Source organism: Brassica oleracea, chromosome C5 (assembly GCF_000695525.1).
Source record: "Brassica oleracea var. oleracea cultivar TO1000 chromosome C5, BOL, whole genome shotgun sequence".
Classification (NCBI taxonomy): domain Eukaryota; kingdom Viridiplantae; phylum Streptophyta; class Magnoliopsida; order Brassicales; family Brassicaceae; genus Brassica; species Brassica oleracea.
In genome coordinates, this window is record NC_027752.1 from 7,334,038 (window position 1) to 7,344,563 (window position 10,526).

The following is a 10,526-nucleotide window of genomic DNA, read 5'->3' on the forward strand; positions in this document are numbered from 1 at the left end:
TTTAGTAATTCTGAATCTTCTTCCTTTGTGATTAAGCTTTAAATCAGTTGTGATGTTGAATTTTAATATTTTTTAAGTATTTATTTATATATTTATTATAATATTAAATTTCACATTCCAAAAACATATCTAACCCCTCGACCATAAACCATAAGTCTAAATTAGTTAACCCTAGGTGCATAAATGTCTTTTACCTTTCACTAAAAATTAGGATAAAAGTGGTTAGTGTAAACATGAAAATTGATACTATGAATGTGGTATTTGTGTCAATTTTCCAACATTCTATGACAGAAAAAGTGTTTACTACAATATATTTATGTAAAATAATGATTTTAATTATAGATTAAAAAGTTGAAAATTGCTATTTTTTTTTATAGAAAAAAGTAATTTTTATTTTTTTTGTAAGAAATAAGATGCATTATAATAGATTATCTTTAAATACTATTATAGAGGTAAATTTAGAAAGGGTTGGAGATACTCTAAAACTTGGAACAAAGCAATCCATGCATGAGATTTAAATAGTTTTCGATTTGTTTTAGTTTTTATGGGATTAAAAAAGGTATTATAGTAAATTTTGAGTTAGTTAAAGAAAAATTTGAAAAGTGTATAAGATGCTAAAATGTATAATACTTAGTAGCAAAAATTAAAATCTTGGTATAATAATTTTAACATTTTTACCAAAAAAATGTTTAAGTCTAATTATTTTACTAAATGTATTTAATTTAGTTAAAAGTATCAATATAAGAAGTAGGTGACATTTCGGAAGAAACTAATTTTATATGTTTAAAAAAATAGAAAAGTATAGATTTTGTCTATTTTTAATAATAAAAACGTTTAAATAATTTGAAGTACTACTTGGAGATTCTCAAGTGTTATAAGTATCACAAATAGTTTTCCTTTTTTAATTGAAACCAATGTCATTTTCTGATACATTTAGAAGTGCAATGACCAAACTTTGTGAATTTCCCACTTTGCCTTTTCGCGACCTATTTAAGCCTCTACTGTTTTTGACTCTTACTAAATGACAAACTTATGTCTTATCCGATACCCTTGATCAATCCAAAGACAAATTTGACATTCAATACTTTTATGTATAAAAATACACACCATCATAAATTATACGTCTCTCTAGAACGTATACAATTGTTTAATAGTGATGATAATCACTCAAATTTCTCTTTTTTCTTTCTTCAACAAATTTCACGTACTTCATAAATTATGGAGCCAATATATAAAAAGTTTCGATGAACTCATTGATTTTAAGTGTACGAATCTTATAAAGGAAATAGTTATAGTCTTTTTTTTTCTTTTTTATATAAAACCATTTACTTTAAATGGATCAAACATTGAATCAATATTGGGAACCAATGAAAAGTGAGGAGAGACTGGATGATTCTCTTTTCCACTGGCATCATGCTAACAAGGGAAAGACTACCCCATTAAATTTCTTTTTAATTTATATAAATTTGGTCGTTTCCGTCTTATATGCATTTGTTTTACTGTTCTTTTAATTATTTTGTACTTTTTATATTTTGTCATCTTCTGTCCTACTTGGCTCTCACTAAGCCATATTCCAAAAAACAAAATATCTACAAAACGACAAAAAAAATTAACATCTCGTGGGTCCTTAATTTTATCTCAAATACTATTAAGATTAACGCAATATGTAAAAAGGAAGATAAACGCAATAATTCCCAATGCTTCTTCGAATAATCTTAGTTATATTGTTATGACAATTTATGACAAGGGTAATATCACACTGTGTGCGTGTGTGTATCAATACCAAACGAGAAAATTATCAATGAGGTATTATTCAACATAACTAAATAAAATGATATTGAATTTTAAAGATGGTGAATAATAACTAAACCTTTCTCGTTATAATATGATCTTATACGACAATACTGCCTAAACAAGCTTCTAACGATGATCCCACTCGATGTTGTTGGTGTTTTGATCAAGGTGATTAGGTGAAGCTTGGCGCGTTACGATACATACAACAATTGAGCAGAATAAAGCCAGAAAGAAGTAATATGTAGGTGATACACATAACACATGGACATGCACATGCATAATCATTTTCATCATCACCCATGCACGTGCTCAGTGCTCTTCACATAAGGCTCTCTACATCGCTTTCCAAAATGTCACAAAACAGAATAATTATGGTTTTCATCATAGAGCTGGAGATTGTCCTCCGGTACCTTGTTTCCCAGTTACAACCCCACACCACAACACCCATCAACGTATTTCATATATGTATGAGTGCATGCAATGAATAATATGAATGTAACTATGTAAACAATATGCATGATAGAGCGTTATATATTTTTAATGGATGATAACGGTTTCGAGTGAGTTAATTACGTTTTATACTACATATATTACAAAACCTCAACATATAAGTTAATCAATGATGAATTTGAAGTATAGATTTCTTTCAAAAAGAAAAAGAATTTGAAGTATAGATCTACAAGAGGAATCATATTATTTGTGACAAACAGAATGTGATACTTATCTATTGGCTTTAAGAGATGCATACATCTTTGACATGGTCGATAATCACCCACGTGTAATAAAACAAACCATATCTGGACTTATAAGGCTTTTTGTTTCTTATGATAAAATGTGCAAACGCAACCTAAAGTTTTGTAATTACATGTCGGACCTAATCTTAACAGTGGCTCACATATTTAGTTTTATCAACACCATTAGTGATCCGGATTCACTGTCTATAATGTTTAATTTAAATAAATTTGAAAAGAGAAAAATGTTTAGATGCTCTTGCTTCCAATCTCATTGGACACCATTGCTTTCTTTTAACGTGAGCCTGCCCCCGTATCTTTATAGTTAACCTTACATGGATCCCGACATTAAATAATACCACAAAAAATTAATTTAAATCTGTTTCTTTTTCCCTTTTATATTTTCTTACCTTCAAATATTTTATATTCATTCAACGAGTATAGTTGGGAAAAAAAATTCAGACAAGTATAGACAAAAGTCAAGAAAACGACAATATTAAAATCTGTCGTTTTACCCAGCATAATACGATCACGTCAAAACAAAAGGTTCTATCATATATTTACGAGTTACTATATTTTTAGTATACGTTTACGTATACCGATATGACTCCTAATAAAGTGTAATTTTCACCGTAAATAAAAGATTCGCTATGTTGTTTTTTTTTCCTGCATCACCTTCTCGCTTATTCTATCTTCCATTATCTTCTATCTTAACATCTCTATCGATTGTATGTGCGCTCCAGAAGACCTTATGATCTTGTCTTTCCTTTGTTATGTTTATGTGATCTTAGTTGGTTTTAGCCTTGGCTCCGAGGGGTATTGTTTACCTCGTGGGCTTATGGCTCTGAGGAGTATTGTTTACTTCGTCCGCTTATGGCTCCGAAAAAATAATATCTTTGCCGGCTTTGTGTATGTTTCTCCCGGTTTAATCTTATAAAATCTATCAGATGACAAAAAAGATTCGTTATGTTGTTATGTTGTTTTTTTTCTTCATGATAATTGTTCTTTTGTTTGAAATTGGGCCAACTTAAAAAGTATACTCTTTCGTTTATTTATATCGTAACCAAATGATTGTATATATTATCTATGTATATGAATATTGAAGTTTTTTTTTATCTGGTCGACATATGTATATAAACCTAATCAACTATGTATATTGAAGCTTGTTAATACAATTTGTTAATCAATACAATTTGTTACCTTGTTACTCCTGAAACAAATGTGACATGATCTATGGGCGTAACTGGCGACAACTAAAAGAAATACGTGAAATGATAAGGATTATTATTTCTGGAATTTAATGGAATAGAATCAACATTCCACTTATTCCAAAATATTTTTGATTTGAAATGATTTTTTAAATGATATATAATTAATTTTTTTTCTGCAATGGTATGAAATGTTATGGAATGAAATAGAATACACATTCCATTTTTTAATTGTAACTGATGAAATTTTTTTTGAATGCACATGAATTAAGCATTCAAGAAGTTTTAATTCCAAAAAAATACATTCCAATTGCAGCTTATGATTCTTTTTTATTTTTGTCCAAGTGACGCGCAGATTCTCTAGAGATTTGAGAACAAAGTGATAAAGGATTAAGGATTGACAACACATTTGTTAGAAAATATGGATTAACGATTGACAACACATTTGTTTCTGTCTCCATATATTACCTTTAATCAATACTGGAACGTGAACGTTTAAGATTTTGTTTATATTAAAAGAAAATCATTTTCTGTTAGTCCAATGAGGGTTCATATAGGCCCTGTTCGTTTGTACATCTGGAAGATGCATCCAGATGGTCCATGTAGATGTTTTATCCAGATGCTCCATCTGAGTGTTGTTCGTTTCTTCATTTCGTCCATTCATCCAAATGAATCATTTGAATGCAACTATGTTCGTTTACTTTTCATTTATTAACTTGCATCTGCATCCAGGTGGACTTGTTAATAAAATGATTAAAATATATTTGTTTACGTTTCGGCGGAAAATAGCATTTTTACGGTTTTGACGGAAAATATTTTTGCGGTTTTTGAGGAAAAATGTGTTTTTGACGAAAAAGTGCATTTTTTTGGTTTTGGCGGAAAAATACGTTTTTATGGGTTTGGCAGAAAATACGTTTTTGCAGTTTTGGCGGGAAAAGTATGTTTTGCGGTTTTGGCAGAAAATGTGTTTTTGACGAAAAAGTGTGTTTTTGCGGGTTTGACAAGAAAATGCATTTTTGCGATTTTGGCGGGAAAATGCATTTTTGCGGTTTTGGCGGGAAATGTGCATTTTTGTATTTTTGACGGCAAAAGTGGATTTTTGCGTTTTTGGCGGAAAATATTTTTTGCGGTTTCGGCGGGAAAATATGTTTTCCTGTTTTGACGGGAAAATATGTTTTCCAGTTTTGGCGGGAAAATACGTTTTTCCGGTTTTGGCGGGAAAATGCGTTTTCCAGTTTTGGCGGGAAATGCGTTTTTCAGTTTTGGCGGAAAAATGTGTTTTCCGGTTTTGGCAGGAAAATTACGTTTTTTCGGTTTTGGCGAGAAAATGAATTTTGCGGTTTTTGCGGGGAAATGCTTTTTTTTGGGTTTTGTCGGAAACATGCAATTTTGGGTTTTTGGTGGGAAAATGCGTTTTTCGGTTTTGGCGGGAAAATTGTGTTTTTCCGGTTTTGGCGAGAAAATGCATTTTCCGGTTTGGGGGGGGGGGTTGCGTTTTTCCGGTTTTGTCGAGAAAATGCTTTTTACGGTTTTGGCAAGAAAATTGTTTTTTGGGGTTTTGGCGGGAATATGCTTACGGTTTTGGCGGGAAAATGTTTTTTTGGGGTTTTGTCGGGAACATGCTTTTTTGGGGTTTTGTCGGGAACATGTAATTTTGGGTTTTTGGCGGGAAAATATATTTTTTTTTCCGGTTTTGGCGGAAAAATTGTGTTTCCCGGTTTTGGCGAGAAAATACATTTTCCGGTTTTGACGGGAAAATGCGGTTTTCCGGGTTTGGGCAAAAAGTGCGGTTTTACTGGTTTGGCCGAAAAGTGTGGTTTTACTGGTTTGGCTGAAAAGTGTGTTTTTATGGAAATGTGCGTTTTACGTTTTTTGCGGAAAAATGCATATTGCGGTTTTGGCGAGAAAATGTTTTTCAGTTTTTGCGAGAAAATGTATTTTTTTGTTCTGGCGGAAAAATGTATATGCAGAGAAACGGAATTTACGATTGGAAAATAATATTTTGATTGTAAAAGGCCATTTTGTCATTTATCATTTATGACTGAACTAGATGCATCACCATCAAGACTCACCTTCATTTGGATGAGAATTTGAGATGAGTTTTTAAAAATTCAGCTGGGTGATCCATCTGGATGTAGCATTATAATGCACAAAACGAACATCGGTTTAATCTTCACCCAGATGGATCACCTGGGTGAGCAAACGAACAGCACCGATTAGCATATAGCAACAAATATGAACTAGCTAGGTATATCATATATATACTAATATACATATATACATATATATGTAAATATATACATATACATATATATGGTAAAGTCCTAACGACCATATATCGTTCATGAACTTCCACACAAATTCGTAAACCTCTGCGCATGTTTTAGACATGTAGATTATATATATCCTTTCCGGCTGTTGGTGCCGTGTCTCTAGAAGCTTGAAATATTCACACAATGCTAAAGTGAAAACACTTTATAGCCAAGTTAAAAAAAAACACTTTATAGCCTGTCATTTGGAGTAAAAATGGCTTATACGTCTTCATGTGATGAGTTATGAAAAATTAAAATGCACTTGATGAAACAGATAAAAAATCATTTTTGAAAACATGTTCACAAGTATATGTCCATTGTTTTATAGGAAAACAAGGTTCTACGAATACACCTCCTCCACTAGAAAATACTACATCTTTATTGCTAACCAAAACTATTATTCTTTTTTTTTTTGAACATTAACTATTATTCTTAGTGAATAGCGATGTGATCTTCACGCTCCACATACATCTGGATTAAGATATAACGCTCCGGTCATCATTGTGTGGTTTCCAAGCTCATTTGTTCGTAAATTCAAAGAAAAGTCGAGTAACTTTGTAGATGATCACCACGAATACTTTTCGCTTGTTTTCCCATCAACAGCATAATACTAAGCCACTTCATATCAAGTCCATCATATAATTATTCTACGTTAATCAAGCTTAATTCTGCAATCCTCTCACGACTAGACCTGGCCCTGAGTCGAAGTTAAGCAATTCCGTGCTTGTGATTAGCAATTCCGTGCTTGTGATTCTCATTTTCATAGATAAAATTTAATTCTTAAATTTATTAATACTGACAAAATTATAGAAAAACAAATATTTTCCAGAGATCATGAGTTCAAAAGTTAATACTGTAAATCAGTCCTCTATTTTTTAGTTTGAGGTAAGAGCCTGATCACGACGAATGCTATCAACTATATATTTTTCTACATAATAATCCATTTTAAGTCTTTCTTTAGAATTGTGAGGTGTATATTATATATATTGTCTCACCTGCTAAATGTGGCAGAAAGGAATGGACTGATCTCAGGCCTGAGCTTCACTGCTGATGGCCCTTCTATTTGTTCTTTGCTGACGACAGCTTATTCTTGTGCCAAGCATCAGTTCATCAATGTAGGAACCTTAAGAGGATCTTGAGCTTTTATGGTGAAGCTACTGGACAATGTATAAACTATCAAAAGTCCTCTCTCTCCTTCGGTGAGTTAACTCCAGCAGAGGAACATGATAAAATCAAAGAGATTCTTGGAATACATAACGAGGGAGGCACAAGTAAATATCTGGGCCTGCCAGAATGTTTTCTTTGGTTCAAAGGTGGAGTTGCTATCATATCTCAAAGACCGAGCACAGTGCAGACTTGACAGCTGGTTTCTAAGGAAGCTCTCTCAGGGAGGAAAGGAGATATTACTGAAAACTACAGCGTCAGCACTTCCAGTGTTTCCATGTCTAGCTTCAGATTGCCGAAGACTATCATCAGGAAACTACATAGCCTAATGGAAAATTATTGGTGGAGCTCAGAAGCTCACCTACGGAAGATCCATTGGGTTTCTTGGGACAAATTATGTCTGTCAAAGGCGCTTGGTGGAATAGGTTTCAAAGACTTGGAATGTTTCAATCAAGCACTACTTGCAAAACAAGCATGGAAATTGGTTAATCAACCAGACTGTCTCATGGCGAGGTTCCTTAAGAGTAGATACTTCTCACACTCACACTTTTTGGAAGCACCGATGGGAGCTAGGCCATCTTTTGCGTGGTGAAGCATTTTGTATGGTAGGGAACTACTACAAAATGGGCTGAAATGGAGCATAGGAGATGGTTGCAACACGAGAGTCTGGTTAGACAAATGGATTGAGGATCCAGAGTTAGGAATGCGAGCTCCTTGGGTAAAAAATATTCGCTTTGATGTCAACCTAATGGTCAGTGGGTTGATCGACAGCTCAACTAGGAGATGGAACGTCCTGGCTTTACATGAGATATTTGTTCCAGGAGACGTCAAGTTGATCATGTCCAAACAGCCTTTGATCTCACATGATGATTCATTCGTCTGGAAACATAATAAGTCCGGGAACCTGACTGTGAAGTCTGCTTATTGGCTCGCGAGGGATCAAAAAATAAAGGAGAGCCAATCTAAGGTGTTCATGCTACCATCTCTCAATCCTATCAAAGAGAAAATCTGGCAAATCCAATCATCCCTCAAGATCAAGACGTTCTTATGGAAGGTATTGAGTGATGCATTACCAGTGGCGGAGCTGATACTTAATAAAGGAATGCAGATAAACGGCAGATGTCAGACATGTGGGCTGGAAGGTGAGTTAATTCACCATGTCCTATTCCAGTGCCCACCAGCGAGACAAGCATGGGCGTTACCAGTGCCCACCAGCGAGACAAGCATAGAGGAGTGGTCATCATCCACAGTCGGAGAGCGTTCTCAAACATTGAGAGCTTGGATGACGTGAGAGTGGTCTCGGTGCTCTGGGCAGTTGAAAGCATGACTAGCCTTCATTACAACAGGGTTGTATTTGCAGGTGATTTTAGAGAAATTTTTGTGGCGGCACAAAAACCGTTACAGTGGCCAGCTATGTGATTTCAAACTGAGGAACTTAACCATTTACTGAGGTTGATGAGAGAATATCAACTCATGAGCGTATCGAAGGAAGAAAACAGAGGAGCGGCAATCATTGCTCAAAGTGTCACAAGAGAAAGAAGGTTTTAATCATATGTGGCCAATGCCATCTCTCTTGGCTTTTTGAACTCTTTGTTAATGAAAGCCGCCTCCTCTAAGGTGTCCTCTTGATCGTGAGTTGAGAAGTTTTTAGTGTTATTGGGGTTCGTTTGGCGTGACTTCAAGTGTGTCTGTGTCGAGTAGGTCTCCTTGCTGGTGTTGTCTAGTGTTGTAGTTCTTGTACTTCGTTTCTTTTAATGAATGAATTTCTGAAGGAAAAAATATATTATATATATTGTTTTAGTATTGAATGAAAGTAATTGTGATATAATCCATTAGACTACCAATTAAATCATCAGCTTGACATATGTATCACAAAAAGTCTTCAACTTGACTTACTTGTTCATCAAATCCAGAATGTGACTGAAACTATTCATTTACAGACCAAAAGTGACGAGGTGTCAGTTTTTTAATAAATAATAACTAAAAGTAAATAAAAGCAAATAATAAAATGAAAATTAGAAAATATTTTTTTTGAAAAAGCAAGGTAAATTTCAAAAAGTTTTTACATGCTAAAATAATTAATCTTAAACTTTCTAAAACTAAAGATATTAAAATAATTTTATAAATTGTCTAAAATGTAACAAAATTAAAAAAAAAAACTGAATTATTTTAAAAATCAAGTAAAGTTATTAAACTTCTAACTCAAAAATAAAAAATTCAAACCTTAAGAAGTTTTAGAAATTATAAAAATTCGGAAAATTCTCACAAATACCACATTCATAACTCTAGAGTTAATTAATCTAGACTTAACGTTTAGAGTTGAGGGGTGGGATAGGGTTTTTGGAATATGAAATTTAGGATAATACTAATTATATAAATAAATATGTAAAAAATATATTAAAAATAGTTTCAAACATAATTTTCGATTTTCAAAAGAAATTTTGAAAAAAATAAATAAATAAAAAATATAAAAAATTTCGAATTTGAAAAAGTATAATTCGAATATATATATATATATATATATATATATATATATATATTTTTTTTTTATTTAAATAATAATTTATTACATATGTAGAGAACAAGAGTATACGAGTCTTTTGCCACTTAATAAAGAATGTATTTTTGAAAATGACCCTTTAGTAGTGGTAAAAATGAAAAGTGGTACCATGAAAGTGGTAAACATGAAATTATCCCTAAAAATTCAAGTTACTTGAATTTTTAACTAAATTTATAACTGCATCCAGTTCGCAATTTTTAATTTTCTAAAATTTTAGGCAATTTATAATTTATTTGATTTTTTTTAGTTTTCGAAATAATAAGATTAATTATTCAAACATGTAAAAACTTTTTGAAAATTAGGTTTTTTTTTTTTAAATCATTTTTTATTTTCTTTTATTTTCTGATTTTATTTATTTTTAATTAAAAACTGACACCCAATCACGTTTGACTCGTAAATAAATAGTTCTGAACACATTCACTACAAGAAAACATATATTTTACGTGGGCAGTATTCGTTGTAAATTCGTCGTAAATGGGGTGTTACGACGAATTAACCTCGAAAGACGTTTCATTGTTAAACGTCCGTCGTAACGGAGGTTTCGTCGTAAACGACTCGTTACGTTTACGACGAAATATATTCCTCGTAAAGCGCAGGGAAAGAATTCGTCGTAAACGACACGTAAGATTTCGTGGTAAAGCCCACGTAATGATTTCGATGTAAAGCACACGTAAATACTTTCGTTGTAAATCACTCGTAAACATTTCGATATAAAACCCTCGTAAATCTTTCGATGTTAATCACTCGTAAACATTCG